Below are 8019 nucleotides of genomic sequence, written 5' to 3' on the forward strand. Positions count from 1 at the left end.
AAATGCAATAAAATCTCTATTTGTAGATTCTCAGACTTGTGCATTGGCCCCGTCTCAGTTTCTCAGATATGAATATACTTCAAATAATTATCAATTCAAGGAAGGAACACACCCTGGACAAGACACCAGCTCATCACACACTCACCCAGTCACTCACTCAGTCACTCACTCAGTCAAAGGGTTGTGGTGGTGTGTGTTACTAGCTCTCTCTCTCTCACTCATACTGGGGGTGTTCCTTAGTTAGCCAGGTAACCTAAGCCCAAAGCCCAGCCTGTCCAATAGGAACGGAGCTGAAGGAGATTCCTATTGGACAGTCCTCAAATTTAGGCTTAAGATAGCTGGCTAACTGAGTAATCCTGCTTTGTGGAACACCCCCCATTGTCTCTGTCCAGTGAACACACACACACACACACACACACACACACCCCTATATATAAAACGTGTGTGTTAAGAATAAGTAACTGCAGTTAAACCTGAGCTGTGGAATATTGACTGTGGGCAGCTTGACTTCCAGCAGATGGCGCCATAACACAGACTTTGTACTTCAATTCTGAGTGAGTGAGTGAGTGAGTGAGTGAGTGAGTGAGTGAGTGAGTGAGTGAGTGAGTGAGTGAGTGATCGATCTCCCTTTGCTACAGCAACTGCCAACAAATACTTCAAGATCACTTTCTCATCCCAGAGGAACTGAATGAGAGCGCCACTGTTCCCCAGCCCACCACTGGGGGGCGCCCTCTAGCCCATGCTTGGTGAATGTATCCTCATGTGCAGCTGCTCCAGAGCATCCATTTCCTTATACAAGCCTTGTTTGCAAATGAACCTTTGTGTCTACCGTGGGTGCATCTTAAATAAAAAGCTGAATTCACACAGTTAACAAAGGGTGTCTATAAACTTTTGGCCATAGAATGTAAAGTGTAATTCCTGAATAATAGATTTATTTCTGTAATAAGAATTTGTCTTGGCCTTTTTTCAGCATTTGACTGATGACTAAACATGGGAGGTTTTCAGTGCCATGGCCCTTTCTTTCCACAAGGGGGCGATATATCGCTGTATTTTCCTTCATTAAAAAAAATATCTGAAGAATGTAACTAGGCCTCAGAGTGAACTGTTTAAAAACTATAAGCAGATATCAATCCCACTGATATTCCTTGACTTTAATACTAACCCCCATCAGTTTCCAGTACGTTTGCTAATGCATGTTGCTTTTAAACTAATCCCAGGTTCTCTGTAAACGCTGAATTCAGAAGGGGTTCCGTGTCTGAGTCAGTGACAAAACATGCAAAGATCCACTGTATCCTTCCTTCTGCTCAGGCTTTCTGTTCGTCCGCTGCGCTCTGTATGAATTAATCCGCTGTGCTGAGATCTCAGTGGGTTTCTTCGTCTCAGACGAGAGCTGGAACAGTGGCTGGAAAAGCTCTTGATGCCACAACATACGCTGGACATTCACTCAACCCCAAATACAGTGAGACAAATGTGAGAAGGTGTGTTTGGACCGTTGAGGGTCACGAGCCAGGGTCACTGTCTGGCCCCAGCACCAGCCTCTTCTTTATGGTAGATGTCGATGTATATCTGTGAGGACTGAATTGCATTCAGCCAAGAGTGCATTAGCGGGGTCAGATGACTCCAGCGGTCTAATATACAGCGGCTGACTCCACAACTGAACGCCTGTGTCCACAATGTGAACGCCTTAGAGCAGCTAGTATTAAGGGGAATATAGAAACCTTTGGAAATGAGAGTCCTGAGAGTGTTACTGTGCTCTTAGACAACACGTCTCTCCTGTAGCTTCATCAGGAAACGCAGCCCCGCAGCTCCATCTGCTTCTAAACCTTCCAGCAGCAGGGGCCTGGCTTCAGCTCTTCAATCTCCACATCGCTCAGGATTTAAAGCAGCAGTAAGTCACTTTTCCAACACAAATAGCTGAGAATTGTTACTAGAAAGAGGTTATATTTATACATTTTTTTCTCTATAAAATTCAGTGGAGCTGAGATGAAAAATCAAACTGGTTTGTCGTCCGTGAATGAACCAGGTTATGGATCCATAACGGGGCATCCATGTTTAAAATAGATTTACTGCTGACACATTCAGGCCACTAGGTGTCAGTATAATGTCTGTTTCACAACCTGAAGTAGAATTAATCGAGAAATTATGTGATATCTACTTTAATTATATAAAAAAACATAATAGTGGCCCAATCAGAGAGGGATGACAAAGCCTCACAGCAGGCTGTGCCTCTTGAGAAGCAGTGGTGGACCCGCGTTATGTGAGAGCACAAAGACGAGGTTAAACTCAGCCAATCCGACACAACGAGCGTGGAGAAGTAAGAGCACAGAGTAAAAACGGAGAAAACGAGAGCAGAGAAGAAAGAATTCAGTGAAAACGGCTAAAAACCAGAGTTTCTGCTCCTCACTGCTGTGCACTCAGGGTCGGGGTGAACAGCGAGTGGCTCATTATCATTTAAAGGAAAGCAGCCGTTAGCCATAAGCAGGCCACAGAGGTTTCAGTAAAACCTTATACCTGTGTTCATTAGTTTAGAGCTAAATCTGGTTCACAGTGTAATCTCTGCTCTCTGTCGTGGAACTGTGTTTAAAGGTGAAGGGTGTTCATGCGCTCTGGGCACTCTGGAATTTGAAGCATGTGGATTAGGATTCCTACTCCATGGCTCTGATGGCGGATGGATGCTGATATGCGTTCTCTCTTCTGTTCTCTGGCTCTCTCTCTCTCTGCATTAGAGGACAGTGTGGCCTAGTTTTGACTGATTCGGCCTCTCAGGATTTCACAGGGAAACCACAGGCCCCCCGTTAGGATTTAGACGCTGGCAAAGAAACCTCAGCTTTTATTGTAGATGGGCGTAATGTTTCTTTACATTTTTATTAGCTATTCATTGTTTACATTCCCAGGGTTATTAGTTTAGTAATGAACAACAACACCAGCTTATACTTTAGCGACTAGACTGAGGAAGGGAAGCCTGGGTGTGCTTTTAGTCCCTGGGCTTTTGAAGGGTTAATAAATGAGAGAAGAGAAAATCAGATGGAGGAGCGTTTGAAAATGACTCAGCCATCTCAGGCCAGGAGACCGAGAGAGAGATTAATAGGCCCTGCTCTCTCTGGCTGGGTTGGATGGCCCTCCCTCTCTCGCTTCACTAATGGCATTGCTGACCAATGCAAGCGTCTGTTAGCTAACGGAGCAGAACCGGGCATGTTTCCCAAGAGAGATTGTTCAGTGTAATGCTCACTCAACCACTTAAGATTCATTTCTGTAATAAGATGCTTTCATGAAACCTGGCCCTGGGGAGTTAGTGTTCTCCTCCAAGTGTGTTGAGCTCAGTCCATCATAGGGGGTAGTACATTAAGCAAATTTGGTACCTGGTGCTTGGAACCAGATCCCATAAGCTTTGGAGAGCTCTGATTGGCCAGAGAGACTTGCATTGCAGACGTCATTGCGTCAGTGTGAAAACTCACCATCTGTAAAATCTCCAGCTGCAGCAGAGATCACGTTTGTTTTTATCCGACTCACGACGGCAGCTCGTAAAATGACGCCGTGGTCTTTTGAAGAGGTTCAAACGCTCCTCGGATCGGTGGCCGACGAAAGAATCCAGCGAGAGCTGGACGCTGCAACAAGGAAGGAACAAACTCTACTGATCTGTCTGAACTGATGACGGAGCTGTGTTCAGTCCCAAACAGCAACAACACGCCGATACACCATGAGTAAACACCGCTTAACGTTACCACCGCCGCTGTTGTGGTTTCCAAAGCCCACTGTTCCCCTGTTACTGTTAGAGATGGGGTTTTGCAATGTCCCTGGTTACATTTCAGTGGGAAGCTCTGGTAGTGAGTCAAGTAGAGAACAGGTACCAGAAGCTAGACAGTGGCTCGAGGCTCAAACCCAGGCCCTCATGGCCCTGGAGCTGTTCAACACCTCACATTCATGATTAGGATCAGTGCTCCCATTAAAAGTGAACAACAGGAACTACAGGGACAGATCCCCCACAGTCTTGTCTGTTTTTTCTTCTTGGTGTAGTCCTATCTGTACTTTTTAAACATGCCAGTTTCAAATATCCTTATAAGCTTATAAGAGCTCTGACAACACACATTCTGTAGCATCTTTTTTCTTTTTTTATTTTTATCGTACTGAATGTTGAAACAGTGCGACATGGTGGAGCAGCAGGTAGGTGTCGCAGTCACACGGCTCCAGGGACCTGGAGGTTGTGGGTTCGATTCCCGTTCTGGGTGACTGTCTGTGAGGAGTGTGGTGTGTTCTCCCTGTGTCTGCGTGGGTTTCCTCCGGGTGACTGTCTGTGAGGAGTGTGGTGTGTTCTCTCCATGCCTGAGTGGGTTTCCTCCAGGTGACTGTCTGTGAGGAGTGTGTTGTGTTCTCTCCGTGCCTGCATGGGTTTCCTCCGGGTGACTGTCTGTGAGGAGTGTGTTGTGTTCTCTCCGTGCCTGCATGGGTTTCCTCCGGGTGACTGTCTGTGAGGAGTGTGGTGTGTTCTCCCTGTGTCTGCGTGGGTTTCCTCCGGGTGACTGTCTGTGAGGAGTTGTGTGGTGTGTTCTCCCTGTGTCTGTGTGGGTTTACTCCGGGTGACTGTCTGTGAGGAGTGTGATGTGTTCTCTCTGTGTCTGCGTGGGTTTCCTCCGGGTGACTGTCTGTGAGGAGTGTGGCGTGTTCTCCCTGTGTCTGCGTGGGTTTCCTCCGGGTGACTGTCTGTGAGGAGTGTGGCGTGTTCTACCTGTGTCTGCTTGGGTTTCCTCCGGGTGACTGTCTGTGAGGAGTGTTGCGTGTTCTCCCTGTGTGTGCGTGGGTTTCCTCCGGGTGACTGTCTGTGAGGAGTGTGGTGTGTTCTCTCTGTGTCTGCGTGGGTTTCCTCCGGGTGACTGTCTGTGAGGAGTGTGATGTGTTCTCTCTGTGTCTGCGTGGGTTTCCTCCGGGTGACTGTCTGTGAGGAGTGTGGCGTGTTCTCCCTGTGTCTGCGTGGGTTTCCTCCAGGTGACTGTCTGTGAGGAGTGTGGCGTGTTCTCTCTGTGTCTGTGTGGGTTTCCTCTGGGTCCTCCAGTTTCCTCCCACGGTCCAAAAACACACGTTGGTAGGTGGATTGGAGACTCAAAAGTGTCCGTAGGTGTGAGAGTGTGAGTGAATGTGTGAGTGTGTGTTGCCCTGTGAAGGACTGGTGCCCCCTCCAGGGTGTATTCCCACCTTGCGCCCAATGATTCCAGGTAGGCTCTGGACCCACCACGACCCTGAACTGGATAAGGGTTACAGACAACGAATGAACGAATGAATGTTGAAACACATGTGCTAAGCAGACAATCTTGTTCTCCCCTTTCCCGTCTATGATTTTTCTTTTTCCCTGCTATCTCTCTTTCATTTTGTCTTCCTGTCTGATCTTGTCCAGTTTTTATCTGATCTGTGATTTTGAAGCGGGCTGGAGTTCAGTGAAGACTGGAGGTGCAGGTTTTAGCATCTAACATTTAATAGACTTTATAATTTCTCCTTGTTGTAGGAAAGAGAAACAAGCTCCGAAAGCTCCTCTCTGACCCACTTACTGCTCGGTTTATGAACTGTCCAGCTTGTGAAGTGTCTAAACTTACCCCTCACTTCTTCATATAAACAGGCCACATGTCCCACAGACTGTGGATCTGTTGCGCAGTGAGCTTGCTGACGTCGGTTTGGGACGGGACCCTGCGTCTGCTGCTGTTATTCCCTCAGCTCACATAGCCACAGGAGTTCACAAGGTTTAAATGAATTGCCACATGTGCGAACACTCTGCGTACAGTACAGTAGCGGAGTGAGCAGAGGGTCAGAGAGAGTTGGAGTGATGTGCATTTCTAGTAAAAACAAAATCTCAATGACCTATTTAGGTAGGTCTATCTAAATACAGTCTGTTTTTACTACTGCTGCCTCCCCAGACTTCACATTACATTTGAAGATAAAGATGTCCAGATTATTTGACCTCAGTAACACTCTTTAACCATCTCTTTTGGTTAAAACGGATGTTCATTAGAAGTGAAGATGCTAGAGAGTCTCTCTGAATCGAAGATGATCAATAAGCCCCTCGCTGGAGCGGTGAAGGCCACACTGTTACTCAAACACAGCAGTGTCCAACACCACATCGATCCTGACTGGCTAATAGCCCTGAGAACACTGAGCTCTGACATCATTATTCACGTACTGCAGGGGAACACCAGCTTTCGGGGGCTTCAAAATCACCGTGATGCTCCACTGAGCTGTGTCGAGGAGAATAGAGCCTCTGCCATCGCTACTCTGTGCTCAGCACTGCAGAAACGGCATTATGTAACATTTGGAGGAGGGTAGGAATCCACCCCCTTCCCCCTTGATTTCAGGAAAGTGCTGTAAAAAATGTATTAAACTCTAGGGGGAGCCCAGGAGCAAAAAAACAAGTCTTAGCTAAGTCATGCTCTAATGTTTTCCACTGAGGTCATCAAAACAATAGCGCAACATTCTTATTTCTTAACAGACGTTAACAGAGAGCCATAGTCCTCAGGAGAAAAGACCTGCCAAACAGCAGTGCTCACAGTCCTGGATTCTCTACATCAGTGTGTGTGAGTTAAAGAAGAGCTCCAGGCTACTTGCCTTTCAGTTTGACTGAATCTTCCACTACACTCAAGTCAGGCCCAGTCACATGATTCACGTGGCATACACACACACACACACACACACACACACACACACACACTATTACCAGTGCCATTATTGAGATGGAGAAAAACAAGATGGCCGACTCAGCCCCACATCAAATGTCCCCATTCTAGCTTTTCACTTCAAACAAAAGATGCCTGTAAAACCAGGGCTCTCTTCTGTGTCCTCTGTCCCTAAAGAGAGACAAGCCAAAGAGGGACGAATAATAACCCCGACTGGTCCATTTAAAAACTACTGTGAAGGATTATTACTTCTACTGGACTGAAAAGGATTATTAATTACATTTATCAGTTTTAAACTCAGTACTTTATCCTTTGCTTTATATCTGAACACTTCCACAGCTGTCTGTGTCCATCCTCGTGGGTCTGAAAGGACGTGGAGCTTCCTCAGCATCACTGAGTGTGTTTGGGATTATGAGACTCCAGCAGCACTGCTGTGTCTGATCCACTCTACACCAGCACAACACACACTAACACACCACCACCACGTCAGTGTCACTGCAGCACTGAGAATGATCCACCACCACATCACACCTGCTCTGTGGGGGTCCTGAGCGCTGAAGAACGGGGGGTAAAGGGGGGTAACAAAGTATGCAGAGCAACACATGGACTAAAGTCTGTAATTGTAGAACTATAAAGTGCTCCTGTACAGTCCGTGGTCATGAGAGATTGGATAGTGGGTGTAAAAGCAAAGGACTTTATTTATTTATTTATTTATTTTGCTGCTTTATGTATTTATATATTAATCAGTTATTAAAGATCTCATTAAATCTCTTCTGCCTTTGGTTTAAAGATGGTAACTTCAGCAGGAGGCACGGCAGGAGCCCAGACTGTTTTGCAAGCACCTTTCCTGAGGTCACTGCTTTCCATACAATCAAATGAACAGTTTCTACAGAGTCCAGACTGACCCCAGAGGAGGGTAATAGCGCTGAAGGCTTGAAAAACCATTCCTTTCAGTTTTCTGTGTGCCCGTGTGATCAGATTAAATAGAAGTGATTATTTGCCACAGGGGTAGAATTGATCTTCTTGTGATAACACAGATCCAGCTCCCCTATACTCTGGGGAACTTCTGAAATTCAGAAACACAGCTGTTTTTCACCAAGAAAAATTAATTTTTCATTAATATGCAAGTTGCTACTTTAATATTTCGAGATACTATCTCATTATTTTAGATACTAAGTCAATATATTGACATTCATTCATTGTCTGTAGCCCTTATCCAGTTCAGGGTCGCGGTGGGTCCAGAGCCTACCTGGAATCATTGGGCGCAAGGCGGGAATACACCCTGGAGGGGGCACCAGTCCTTCACAGGGCAACACACACTCACACATTCACTCACACACTCACACCTACGGACACTTTTGAGTCA

The sequence above is a fragment of the Hoplias malabaricus genome, chromosome Y (genome assembly GCF_029633855.1).
Source record: "Hoplias malabaricus isolate fHopMal1 chromosome Y, fHopMal1.hap1, whole genome shotgun sequence".
Lineage (NCBI taxonomy): Eukaryota > Metazoa > Chordata > Actinopteri > Characiformes > Erythrinidae > Hoplias > Hoplias malabaricus.